Genomic DNA, 12,856 nt, shown 5'->3' with positions numbered 1-12,856 from the left:
CAGCTAACTGACAGTCGATTTGAAACTCTTTTACTTTTGAAAATTAATCTAAAATCCAACTAAATATGTTTCCACGTTTTAATTTTTAATGTCTCCAGCGAAAAAAATAAATTTGATTTAATTTTGATTTTGATTTACGAATTAAATCAATTATTTCTTTATTTTTGATTTGTTTTTTTATTTTCCTTGAATCTCTGGAAATTGATTTATGATTTTGATTCATAAATAAAAAAATCAATGATGCAGCAAAGACTGTTCTTCTTAATTTATGTGCTTGCCATAAAGATGAATTTAAATTTTTTTTAAATATCCAGTGCCATTAACTTCCAGTGGGAAAAACATTTCACGTCCCGTCCATCGGGAATCTAAAAAAAAACACATCTCAAGAGACTTCAATGCAAGAAACGCGAGGACAAGTTTGAAAATGGAAAGAAGAAGAACGTAGAAAGAAATTTGAAAAAAATTATTTATTTTACTTTTATTTATTATTTTTGTGTTTTACTATACTCCCACCTATCTCATTTTCTTAACCTCAAATCAGCAATTAGAGTAAGAAGAACACTGTTTGGCAAAAAGATGCCAAATAGATTTCACGCTTAATTTTTTAATTGTATTTCTAAAGGTTCGGTTCATACGGACAATTGGTGGGGCCTCAACGGCCAATGTCGTCATCCGAAGCTGGGATAAGGTTTTATCTCTTGAAGTGAAGGCGTCTTGTAATTGGCTGGGGCAAAAGAGAAAAGGAAATCAAAAACACGCTTTGAAAGACTCAAGAGTAACAAAAGCTATTTTCAGTGAGTAAATGGATTTTTCCAAATGTTTGAAAAATATTAATTTATTTTTGTACTTAGGGGGAATCAGAGCAACTCCACAATTTCGTAGTTTACAGGAGTCAGAATTAATCGTGGAAACCAAAAAAGCCCTGAAACATGCCCCGGAAAAGGCACGTCACGTTGCCGCTGCAGCAGCCGCAGCAGCCGCTGGTAAATTTTATTTTGTTTCTTGAAATTACTCCTTTTTAATTATTCCAATTTATTAGATGCTGAGGATGATGACGGTGATGACGGTGATGACGGTGATGACGGTGATGGTAATAATGGTGTTTCCACGGGATCTGCATACAATTAAGGATGTGATGGAGCAATTCAAAAAAGATTGTAATATGCTAATTCCCTGCTTTGGCGTCGGCGGTACAAGCAATCGCCTTTTTTAACTGTTTTATCACCGTTGACGCCATTTTAACTAAGAATCGTTGTTGTTTGCTTTCGTTGTTTTAACTTAATGTTGTAACTATCATGAGGGCAATACAATGCATTTAATTTGATTTCTTTTAACGTGTAATGTTTATTTATATTTAATTAAGAATTTTATTTAGTTTAACCCTAGTAAACGTATAATCCAAAAGTGACGTCCCAGAGTTGTCCGACTTGGACGTCTAGGGTATGTCGAATTAGAACGTCCACAGTTTTCCAGGTTGGGATGTTCTGAGGCGCGACAATTGGATGTCCCGCGTACGTTCCCATGACAGACTGATGGGATATCCCGCTTTCCGGAGAGGACATATTCAATCCATCCTGGTAACGTCAAATTGCTAGCAGGGCAGCTTCGTCTGCCTATAAGTTACACAATACACGAGACACATCAGCCAAAGAGCATGTCTAGCCCTAGCTCAGCTAGTTTTTTTACCAAGTCACCACGGTTTGGGAGTCTCAATACATTTGCACCTTCTGAAAGTGGTAAGTAGATTTTTAAAAAAAAATTCCTATTGTAAACTATTCCTTAATTTTTGGTTAAAGACCCACCCTTCAGTCGTGTTGGATCTAGTACAGCTGCTACCCTAAATGTGCCCAATGTTCTTACACCTGGCGTAAGAATTGTTTATTTTTTGTATGTTTGTCTAAATATATTTGTCTAACTTATACATTGCAGGTGACAAGATCCCATTCATTTCATTCTTTGATCCCGACCCCGGTGACCCCGATGGGGCTGTTTGAGCAGGTATGCTTTTTATCCCTGCGTATGAATCTACAAGCTTGATTGTAATTTTCCATTTTTCTTCTAGGTGCACACTAATTGCAAAAAAAAACTCGCAGACCTGGAAGAGAAGAGAAGCCATTCGTACAAACAGCAAATTGTCCTTGACTGAAGAGAATTTCCTTGGTAGTCAGAAAGGCAAATCTGAAAAAGGTGAGTCCAAAAAGGCAATTGCCTTTCTGGCAGTTGCCTTTCTCTTTCTTGGGCTCTGAAAAGAACCGAGTGGGCCGAAATCCAGGTGGGCCGAGACTCTGCAGACATCCGTCTCGTTGCAGCTCTCAGTGAAGAATGGTTGCTCTGTGCTTACCAGAGGGCGCTTATGAAGATCCGCACGGCTGAGGCTCCGCCTCTTTGGGCCGAAACCGGGTGGGTCAAAACAGGGTTGTAATTCAACTTATCTAATTGATTTTTTCTTATTAAGCCTGCGCGTTTCGGCAGGAAGAAGAAAATAGACGAGTTTTGCATAAAATTCTTGAAATGGAGATTGATAAATACATGCCTGTTGTCGAGAAATCTGGAAAAAAGGAAATTTGGCAGGTCTGAAAAACGAGACCTTCTGGTAAGATTAAATTACCATAATGTTGTGATTAAAATGAATTAATTTGTTTGTTATTACAAGACTATTCTTTCCAAGGAAAAAAAAAACAACGGGCGAGTCAACCAAGATACCATTTCCGATTTGAAGGGCAACATTCGGATGTTTAACGAATTCGTTATTTTTTCTAAATTCAGAAAAAAATTATGCAAACAATCTTTTTGAGGAATTGTCGTATCTCATAAGATAATTTGATATATTGATACATATTTCTCGCTCTTTCAGATGTATACCGTATAATGTAATCGTTCATTTTTGTAATCACTCGATTGATTGACGCTCAATTTCTGAATTTCTTGAAGATGACGTGGCTTTAAGTAAACTGCCTAAACGGCAGCCACCGGAAGCGGTCCCAAATGTCCAGTCATCCGCAAACGAAAACTGTGTCCCGTAGGTCCCGGGATCGTTCCTTTCTCGACGACCAAGCAGGATGCAGTGGAAGCAGTCTGTTTAACAGAAAAAATGATCGAAGTCGTTCTCGATCACCGTTGCAACTGAGACGTCCTACTCCCCCCCGTCGTGGCTCCCGTATTGGTTTTACCGCCTGTCAGAGCCCCTGCCCCAGCCATGGTCGTCCCTCCGCACCTTGATCGGTTTCAGTGCCCTAATTTCCAAATAAATTGTTTCTGCCCGGCCCACGAACTCTGTATTATGATCACGGTTACCAGCCGCCGGATCAGGGGTTATTGGAATTACTGGATATTCCAAGACGACGTCAACAATCTTCACGACCACAAAATCCACGGCAGCCCCCCTGGGCAACTAGCCAACTACCAGCCGTCTCGACCTAACGACTCGTAGTCTGTCTGTGCTGAGTGAATCTTTCCCGCTATCTTATTTATAGCGTCATCCAGCGATACGAAATATGGCAACTTCCCCTTTTTCGAAAGCCAGCAGCATCTATAGATGTTGCGTCTATGTATAATCCAGCACGCGGTTCAACTCCCTATTGTACCCACCTGTCGGGAATCCCTTCTATGTGTTGTGTTTTTTTATTACTTTCTCTCTCTCTCTCTTTAAGAGGAGCGAATATCTCATAAGAAATGACCATACATTTATATAATTATGTAACATTTTGTAAATTGTCGTCTTGGCAATCGACGGTTGGTTTTTGGATAGACATAAGTAAACACAGTGCTGTGACCTAGTCTCCAACATTGGGACAATTGTCGGATTTCGCTTTTTTTTGTTTGTGACGCTTTCGCCGCAAATTCCCATTACTGTGGGGGCCGGGGATTCATCGTTCCACCTTGTAGCAACCGGAAAGTTTGGAGCTGGGACAAAGAAATGAAAGTGACGCCGTCGAAACAGGTGTATTCCACAGTTGCAGTAAATTTGTTTGAATCTGTCGTCGTTGACGTTGTGAAGAAAGGTTACCTTTCATTCCATTAAAAAGGTAAGTTAACTGATGTTTTTTTAACTAAAATTTAATGATACTACAATTTTTTGTTTTGTTATTTCTGAACGTTCCACGGTAGAGTTCACTATGTGATGAATTGGAGTGAGAATCCCAATTTACGGTTGATGAGAGTAACCGAGATGAACGGATTCTGGGATGCAACAAAGGCCTTCAATAAAAGGGTTTGCTTTATGCGTTTTTCTCCCTGTCATTGTTTTAAATTTGTAATTATTATGTTAGGATAAGGGATGAAAATTTGACTTTCACGAAGTAATACATTCATATAGTCCTCGCCACCTGCTGCATTGCTGGTGTTTTAGGTATAGTTTGCAAAATGAGAAATTGGGTAATTAGGGAAAATGCGAATACGAATGTTAGTTATGATAGTGTAATAATTGGAGTAGGAAAAAAGTTGATGGTGGTGTAGCAAACGTAGTTAAAATAAATTAACAAAAATAAATTAAAAATTTCGGTTTTAAACTTTTCAAACTAATGTCTTTCCGTTTCGGTTCTCTTTTTTGAAAAATTCTCTCCATTCTATCAACCCTTTGAAACTGTTATTGACGGGAAAAAAGTATTAGTAAGTGGTGATACTTACATTCTCTACATTTTATGTGTATCATTTAATTATTATATTAATTTTTATAAACAATGCAAAACTTGCAATACAATTTTTACATTCTGTTCTAGGAATGAAATGAAGCAAGCACACAAATTGAAAATTTTCTCAGGTATAATGTTTCTGGTCAACAAAACATAAAATGTGTGACTTTACTATACGAGGCATCCCAGCCGTAACGGATGACGTCAATAGCATCGTCATAGCCAAAAGAATTAAAACATTCGCGAGATTAATTAAGTTCGTAGTGGCGTTAGGCGGTAGAGTGGCCGGATAGATGTTGGAAACGAAACCCGGATAGAGGCAACGTTACCTTGCGACTCCCGTAGCCGCAAACGCGTGTTCCGACCTCCAGCTGGCTTACACTGAGCGGATAAATTTACAGCAACTGAATAATTGAGAAAGAAAGAGAGATCATAAAAATCACGCAGATTAGGATCCTCCGTCATCTACTATCAAGTTAGCAGAGGGACACTCTTGTCGTCGTCAGTGTTATGATCCTGTGACATTCACGCCAAAGAACAAAGGAAATGGGAGGAGTTTTTTTTCTTGTTACAGAGCAATAGCCAAGAACTATCCGTATAACCAAATAACAATTCGACGCGCCCGGGTAATAAATGATCAGGACGACACTCGTAATGTTAAAAAAGATGGGAAAACTGGGACGCTGCACATCAAAAGTCTATTCGGGAACTCACTGCTTCTTGAAGTAGTTTTTCCATTGAAAAAATCCTAGGCCGGCTGCCACGCTCACTGTCTACCACGACACCGTAAGTGTCGGGTGTACAGAAACCCGATACGGTGCCACCATGGAAAAGTCCTTCTTGTTCCGATAAAAGCACGCGTAGCCCGTCCTGGAGTACATCTTGAGTTAGTAACCACGGTGATTTGTTGGTAGATTTTGTTTGTTCCGGATCGTTGCTGGATCAATGGAAAAAAGGATTAATTAGATTCAATCGAAAAAAAAAACTGAGCTAGGATATTTTTTCTTTTTAGTTTTGAAGTTGTACCGTTTTTCTGGTTCAGTTGGCCACTCAACGAATGGGACTTCAATCACCGGTTAACACGTCACTGGTTGAGGTGTAGTCGGCACAGGTTTTGGCGTTGTAGAGGAAAACAGTGGAGGAGTGGGAATCGGTTTAGGAGTGGAAGTCGGTGTAGTATCCGGTTGTAGAATAATAGCAGCCGATGGGGGATGTTAGTCGTAGATACGGTATCGATTTCAGCATGCTGAGATTCAGGTTGTTGCAGTTTTTTTCTCAATTGTCTGTTTTTTTTTTGTTTTTTTTTTTTTAATTTTTCTTTTACATCTGCTCTTGATCTGTATTTCTTCTCTGTTATTCTCCTTCTTTCTTTTACGTCTTCTCTTGAAGTGTATTTCTTATTATACATTCTCTTTCTTTCTTTTACATCTGCTGGTTGAGGTGTAGTCGGCATAGGTTCTGGCGGTGTAGAGGAAAACAGTGGAGGAGTGGGAATCGGGTTAGGAGTGGAAGTCGGTGTAGTACCCGGTTGTGGAATAATTGAAGCCGGTGGGGGGGGGGATGTTAGTCGTAGAGACGGTATCGATTTCAGCATGCTGAGATTCAGGATGTTGCATCATTTTTTTCGCTCTTTCTTTTACATCTCCTCTTGCTTTTCGTTCCTTGGCTGATATTATCCTTCTTTCTTTTACGTCTTCTCTTGCATTTCGTTCCTTGTCTGCTATTCTATTTCTTTCGTTTACATCTTCTCTTGATCTGTATTTCATTTCTGTTATTCTTAATTTTTCTTTAACATCTTCTCTTGCTTTTCGTTCCTTGGCTTCTATTCTCCTTCTTTCTTTTACGTCTTCTCTTGATCTGTATTGCTTTTCTGTTATTCTCAATTTTTCTTTTACATTTTCTCTTGCTTTTCGTATCTTGGCTGCTATTCTCCATCTTTCTTTCGCTTCTTTTTTTTCTGTCGCTATTCGTCTCTCCTGTTTAATTTCAAGTTTTTCAAATATTTCAACGTTCAATGATGATATATTAAAATTATCATCCGACCCTTTTTCGATTTTGATCGCAGGATCTATCAAACAAAAGGGAAAACAATGAAATTAAGTGGGAGAATTGCTTGAAATAAATCAAAATGTTGAAGGTTGCGTGATTGAAAACCCAGTTTTTGAAGGATTACGGCTTGGATACTACGTCAGTACCGCGGCAAAAATAGTTAAGGGAATGTTGTAGGTGGTAGCCGATCCCGTGCAGCTCCCTCCCAGTAATAGCGGACGACTAAACATTTTTGACGACTGTACTACCCGATGTGGGTTAGAAATTCAATCAGCTGAGAGAGAGAGAAAAAAGTGACAAACGGTCGCCAACCTTTGCAAAATCTAGATGTCGATTTGTCGAAATAGAATAACTGGCGATATATTTAAGTATTGACAACTGAAATTCAAACCAGTAAACCAAGTGCGCAATCGATCCAATGAAAACATGCCCGATGCAGTTGGCAACTGCATGTACATCACGTGCATTAATTACTAGTAGTTTACAAATTAAGACATACTCGGCAAGTAATTGGTGCAGTCAATAATCCCCCCTCATAAAAAACGTGATCCCAATTAAACGGCTTTGTCAAGTCGTTTCTAAAAACAAGCCAGAAAAACAAAATAAACGTCTACTCTAACCATCCAACGCAAAATTACCTCTAATTCTTTTCTTGGAAAAGGTAAATCGAATCATTTCTTTGGCATATCTTTTACCCATACAAGGATTTGAAGCCAAAAAATAAGAAGCTAATAATTTTCCATGGCCATTTACAATTTCACCAGTTATCCCTTTATGTAAATCTCCCTATTGATTATTTGGAATATTGATTGTAGTGCGAATATTTTAAGTTGTGAATATTTGTGTAGTTTCATAAGCAGTAGTAATACATACGTAGAAGTAGACCCAAAATGTAAATATATAAAGAGAACATCAGATATTTATGACGTCTTTTCCTCTGAAGATATTTCTGAATATATTATATAGCAAAATACAGATAAGATAAACAGGATGTTGTTGCCATTGACATTCAAGTTCCCTTACTTCCTTCGGCAAAAAACGAAAATAACAACTGCACACATTCTAGCAGGCAAGGGGCGTCGTTACCAAGTTACAACTTCCAGGAATTTCATAAAATCGTCAGTAAGCCTATTTCGAATTTTTTTTACTTGATGTCGTTGTCCCAAGTGATTTCCACCCTGAATTTCAAAAATATTTAAAATTAATTGTTTTAATATTATATATATTCAATATCTATTTATTTGTGTAAAATATGTATAGGGCTGTTCGCCATCATTTTTAAACATTTGTTTACAGCGCGCAACTGAGCAAGTTCGTTAAATTAGTAGAGTACAAAAAAATTCGGCTTAAGCTTTATTTGTGCGACTTTGCCTGTAACTTGAAATCGTTACTTGTGCAGTTTCAACTAGGCCTAATTCTCAAGTTGACACTTGACGAATTGCAACTGTTGTTTACCAGTTGTCTATATGAAAAAAGAGGAATATAGCGTTGCAGAAATAACATTGTCTGAACAGCAATTACAACGAACTAATTCCAAGAGAATGACAGATAAAGCAGCAGAATATAGACTTTCGTATAAAAGGGAACGTCGCATAAGCAAAGCTTTCGCCAAAACGCACTCGCAGGCTACAAAAAGTAAACGCTAATTTGCCAAAAGTCACGTGACTCAGCTTATTGACCAATGAAGACTTCTTTTGAGTCCGTTAGAATGAGCTTACTGTTTTTCGTAGTAAAAGTAGAAAAAGAGAAATGACTTTAACAGTTTGAACAGTTTGACATTATTACATGATATTATTTGTCTTGTTTCCGTAGGGGGGGGGGGAAGGATATCGTCTTTGTTCTAGGAGTTCTAGGAGATATTAGTAATTAATAATTTGAAAAGCTCTAAAAAATTAATGTCTCTCCTTTCCTGAATTCTTTTAATAATAACCATTTGTCGCTGTAGAAGTCGTGGGACTTACTTATTAAAACGATTTAAAAGGTATTGCAAAACAAAACAAAGTCATCATAATCGTGAATTGTCACTAATTATTTCAATAAAGTTTGAAATAGAACGAAAAGTCTTCTGATATTTTCAAATAAATTCATTGTTTGACTTTAATGAAGCCAAAAATACCCAAAATGTTTCTGCTAATTGCAGAACATACTGATTGTGAATATTCAGTGTTTGCGTTTTTAAACAAATTTTGCAACCCGGCTAAATCCGCCAAACACATATTCACTTAACGCACCCTAGTTGAAGTCACGTTTCGCCTGCTAGAAGAATATAAGGCATTGCGCCTTGCTTTTTCCCGACTTGGTAGACTAGTCTGACTTTGTGTGTCAATAAATAATCAAGGCTCAAAAGAATACCATTTAGACGGAAATCTCCGTGACGGATTGAAGCCTATAATTATTTTGTTTATATTTTCTATTGTCGAGCTCCAATTTTAATCGTAGCCATCTATTGGTTCAGAAAAATCTCTACATTCATGATGACATCTTCACTTTTTTTCCCCAAACGGCAAGTAACCACAAATGGCGGACGTTGGGGGAGGGAGTGGGAAACAAGGCTCAACCTTTTCCCTTTCCATAAAAGCCCGACACTGCTTTGAGTTGACCGCATCAACTTATATTCAAAATATGTAATATTTATAGTAAAAAAAAACGAAGTTTAAAAATATCAATTCAGAGTGTTTTAGACACGGGTTCCATTAAAATGGGGCTGGTAAAAGGACTGATCTGCAATCATTTTACCTGTCACCCCGGCAAAAAACATGTCAATACCAGTGAAAAAAGCCAATATGATGGAAACAGGTAGGTATCCCATATGGTATGCCGGGTCATCAACATTGCACCAAGAAGCTAATCCACAAAAAATCATCTTGACAAGCAAAAAAATCAAGTGGAGTGAATTAGCTGCAAGTCCAGATAAAGAGAGGCCACGGATGAAGTATATGGTTACGTAGACCATAGCTTCCAAAGCCTTACCAAAATCAGCTAACTGAATTGTTTGAGGGGTTTTGTAAAGTCTAGCGGGGTTTGGTGCAACATTGGGTATGTTCAAAACAGTTGAATCACGTTGTCCTGTTGAATTGGTACTGAAGGGAGTTGGGTTGATTGCCGAGGCTGAGGGGGAGCTGGCCAAGGCTGGGTGGAGCTGGACGTTGTAGTCTTTGGTGCCACTGTCACCGTTCTCCTTTTGCTCCTTTTACGAGCCATAATGTGATAGTGTGCGTAATCACTCGACTACGACTGACAACTTGACTCGACGACTTGACGTTCTCACTCAACGTGTTCACTCAACGTGTTCACTCAACGTGTTCACTTAACGTGTTCACTCAACGTGTTCAAGAATATATATTATGGCTCCAAGAAAATCGGCCAAACTTGAGGAATATGGCAGTCGGAAATCCCAAGGCCAGACTCCAGCTAGTTGACCGCCAACAACAGCTCAAGTGACTCGATTAAAAAAAAATCCCCTACACAGATATCTCGATCCATGTACACTGTCAAACTCGCTCTAAATTCGATGGGTTTTTTTAATGAAAAAAAATTAAAAATAAATTTGAGCGATGTGAAACCAATGTCGATGAAAACTTCAAACTGGCAACCCCTTTCCCCCCAAAACACTAAAAAAACCTTTCCCGATAATAGGCCAATAAATAGTTTCTCAAAACTGACTCACTTAAAACCCTTGCTAGTACTTTAGTTGAACTAAAATACAGATTTGACAATGTTTACACGAATAAATTTAGATTGCAGTAGGACTCCAGGTACGAAGGAGAAAACCTGTAACGGGCCGTACTGAATACTCTCCTAGATTCTAAAAGATGGGAAAGAATGGTTATCTATGACGAGAACGGCTCAAAAATTCCGTGGAAAAGTCAGGAACTTCAATACGTTATATTCAAATTGGTAAGCAGTATGCCAGATCTCGTTGGGTTCTGTTTTATCACGACATCAGAAATTCAACCAGAAACGGTGGCCAAACTGAAACAAAAATTTGACGAGTTGATTATCCCAATTCGACCGACCTTTTGGTGCCATGTTGATAAGTACCTTCCCAGAGCAACGGATATCCCACAGTCCCACGAATTCATTATGATCAGATTGTATGCCCTATTGAATATTTGACTCGAATTTTGGTCGTATACTTCAAATGTATTTATTATTATTATCTCTAGATTGAAAATGAATCAGAAAGTTTTGAAGATGCTACCGGCAGCCGCTCGTCGCCGACGACGAGTTCTTCGCAGAAAGACGTCTCGTTTCGGATTGTTTCAACAGACAGCGACGCCACCGAAGAAACGGTTATGGGTAGAATTTTTCGGCTTTGCCAGTAAGCTTTCCAATTCTTGTATTCTCTAATAAACTTATCCCTGTCTCTGTCTCGTACGCGCATTTCAAAATCTTCTTTTCTCTCTCAAATTCTTCCTTCTGCCGAGCAATCTTCATTTTCTCCTTAGCAATCTTAGTTCAGACTATTCTTTAAATAGCTTTAGCTGGTTCAGATCTTGTTGATGAATGCAGCTGACTGCTTGACTTTCTGATTGAAGTAGGATAGCCCCATTTTTGGGTATGGTTGATTGCAGTGGAACTTGCTGCTCTGGTTAAATTGTTTTGGTTGTGCTGGATTGGTTATCGTCGCCCAAGTTTTTTAAGCTTATCAGCGAGTTCTGGACTGGAATCAGAATTACTTTTTTTTCAGTTTTTACCTCCATATCAGCTATTAACTGTTTGATTTTTTTTTAATTAAAAAAAATTAGTGTGATTAAGTTTTTTTCGAATTATAAACTAAACATCTAGTTACCTTCAATGTTGGATTAAGAAAGACGACGAATGATTGCTGTCCATAAATTTCGTGTTTAATTTCTTGGACCGCCATTTCAAATTTTTCTTCGGCAAGCAAGTCAGCATAGCGATAGTATAAAGTGATGGTTTCTTCGAAATGTCCTGCGTGATATTCTGTTTTGTGATAGGTCATTGTCTGGCTTTTTTGAATACTTGTAGATTTTCACAATATTCACAAATGGGACCATCAAATTGATTCAATTTTTGCTTTGTTTCTTTATTAGATATGGTGTGGACTATGGTTTTCATCTCGGGTATTTCAAGGCGTGGTTCCAGTCGATTAATTTCCAATATAAAAAGTTTAAGTTTATGAAAACAGTTCCTTAATTACAAAACAAAAAATAATAAAGTAAGATTAAATCACGAATACTTTTTAAATATATTGTTTTATTCGCTGTAACTCTTTGTTTTATCACTTCATCTATGATTTCTTTTTTCCTACAGTAAGCATGCATTGCAGAGGCTACGAATAATCGCTCTGATATCCCTGGATTCACTGTTGCTCTCTAAACATTTTAAAATTTTAGAAAATCTTAGTTTTAGACAAGATTATTACAAAAAAAATTACATTGAAGATGTGTCAGTAGTTTCCAGTCATTGTAATTTGATTGACTTTATGAACTGAAATCCATTCACTGAACTTTGTCAGTGCTCCTACTGGCGTGTAGTAACTTACGCAGTAATGTTGTATCAGCAGTTTTTCAATAACACTTTTGATTTCTCCAATTACTTTTCAGTTATTCGTAATCTATTGAAACAAAAATCGGAAAAATTGTTTTTTTACATGTGCTGATTTTGTTGATCTTTTATTTATGAATAGGACTATTTGAGCTACTGTGACCTAGTCCAGACGCTGGAGTTTTGCCTACATCCCACGTTACCGTCATAACTACTGAAAGATGTGCCAAAATCACCCGCCCATCATCCCCAATAATCCCATTATCCATAATAATCCCTGCCATGTTCATCTTATAAGTCACCTAGCGCAGACAAAAACATCATTTCCCCCTCTTTGCCTTTAGGGTTGAGGTGGTCACCCTCCTCGATAGGCATGTAGGAACAATTGAATATATTGGTATTAATATTGATATTGAATATTGTATGGCAATGTAGGCTGACGTTATGAGGGAGACCACCCCAACAGACCCTACCAGCAAAATATGTTGATTTCTTGATTTCTGAAAGAAAAGGAATTTTTGCTGTTTAAAAAAAGAGGCAGCCCAAAAGAAGAGATGCTAGATAACATTTAGAATTATTACTTTTGTAATTCAACTTATTTAATTGCTGATTTTTTCTTAGAAGGCCAGCATGTTTTTGCCAGGAAGAAGAGAATGGACGAGCCT

This window comes from Daphnia pulex, chromosome 7 (genome assembly GCF_021134715.1).
Source record: "Daphnia pulex isolate KAP4 chromosome 7, ASM2113471v1".
NCBI lineage: Eukaryota > Metazoa > Arthropoda > Branchiopoda > Diplostraca > Daphniidae > Daphnia > Daphnia pulex.
The sequence above is the reverse complement of the archived record's forward strand: the minus strand, read 5'-3'. Positions refer to the sequence as shown.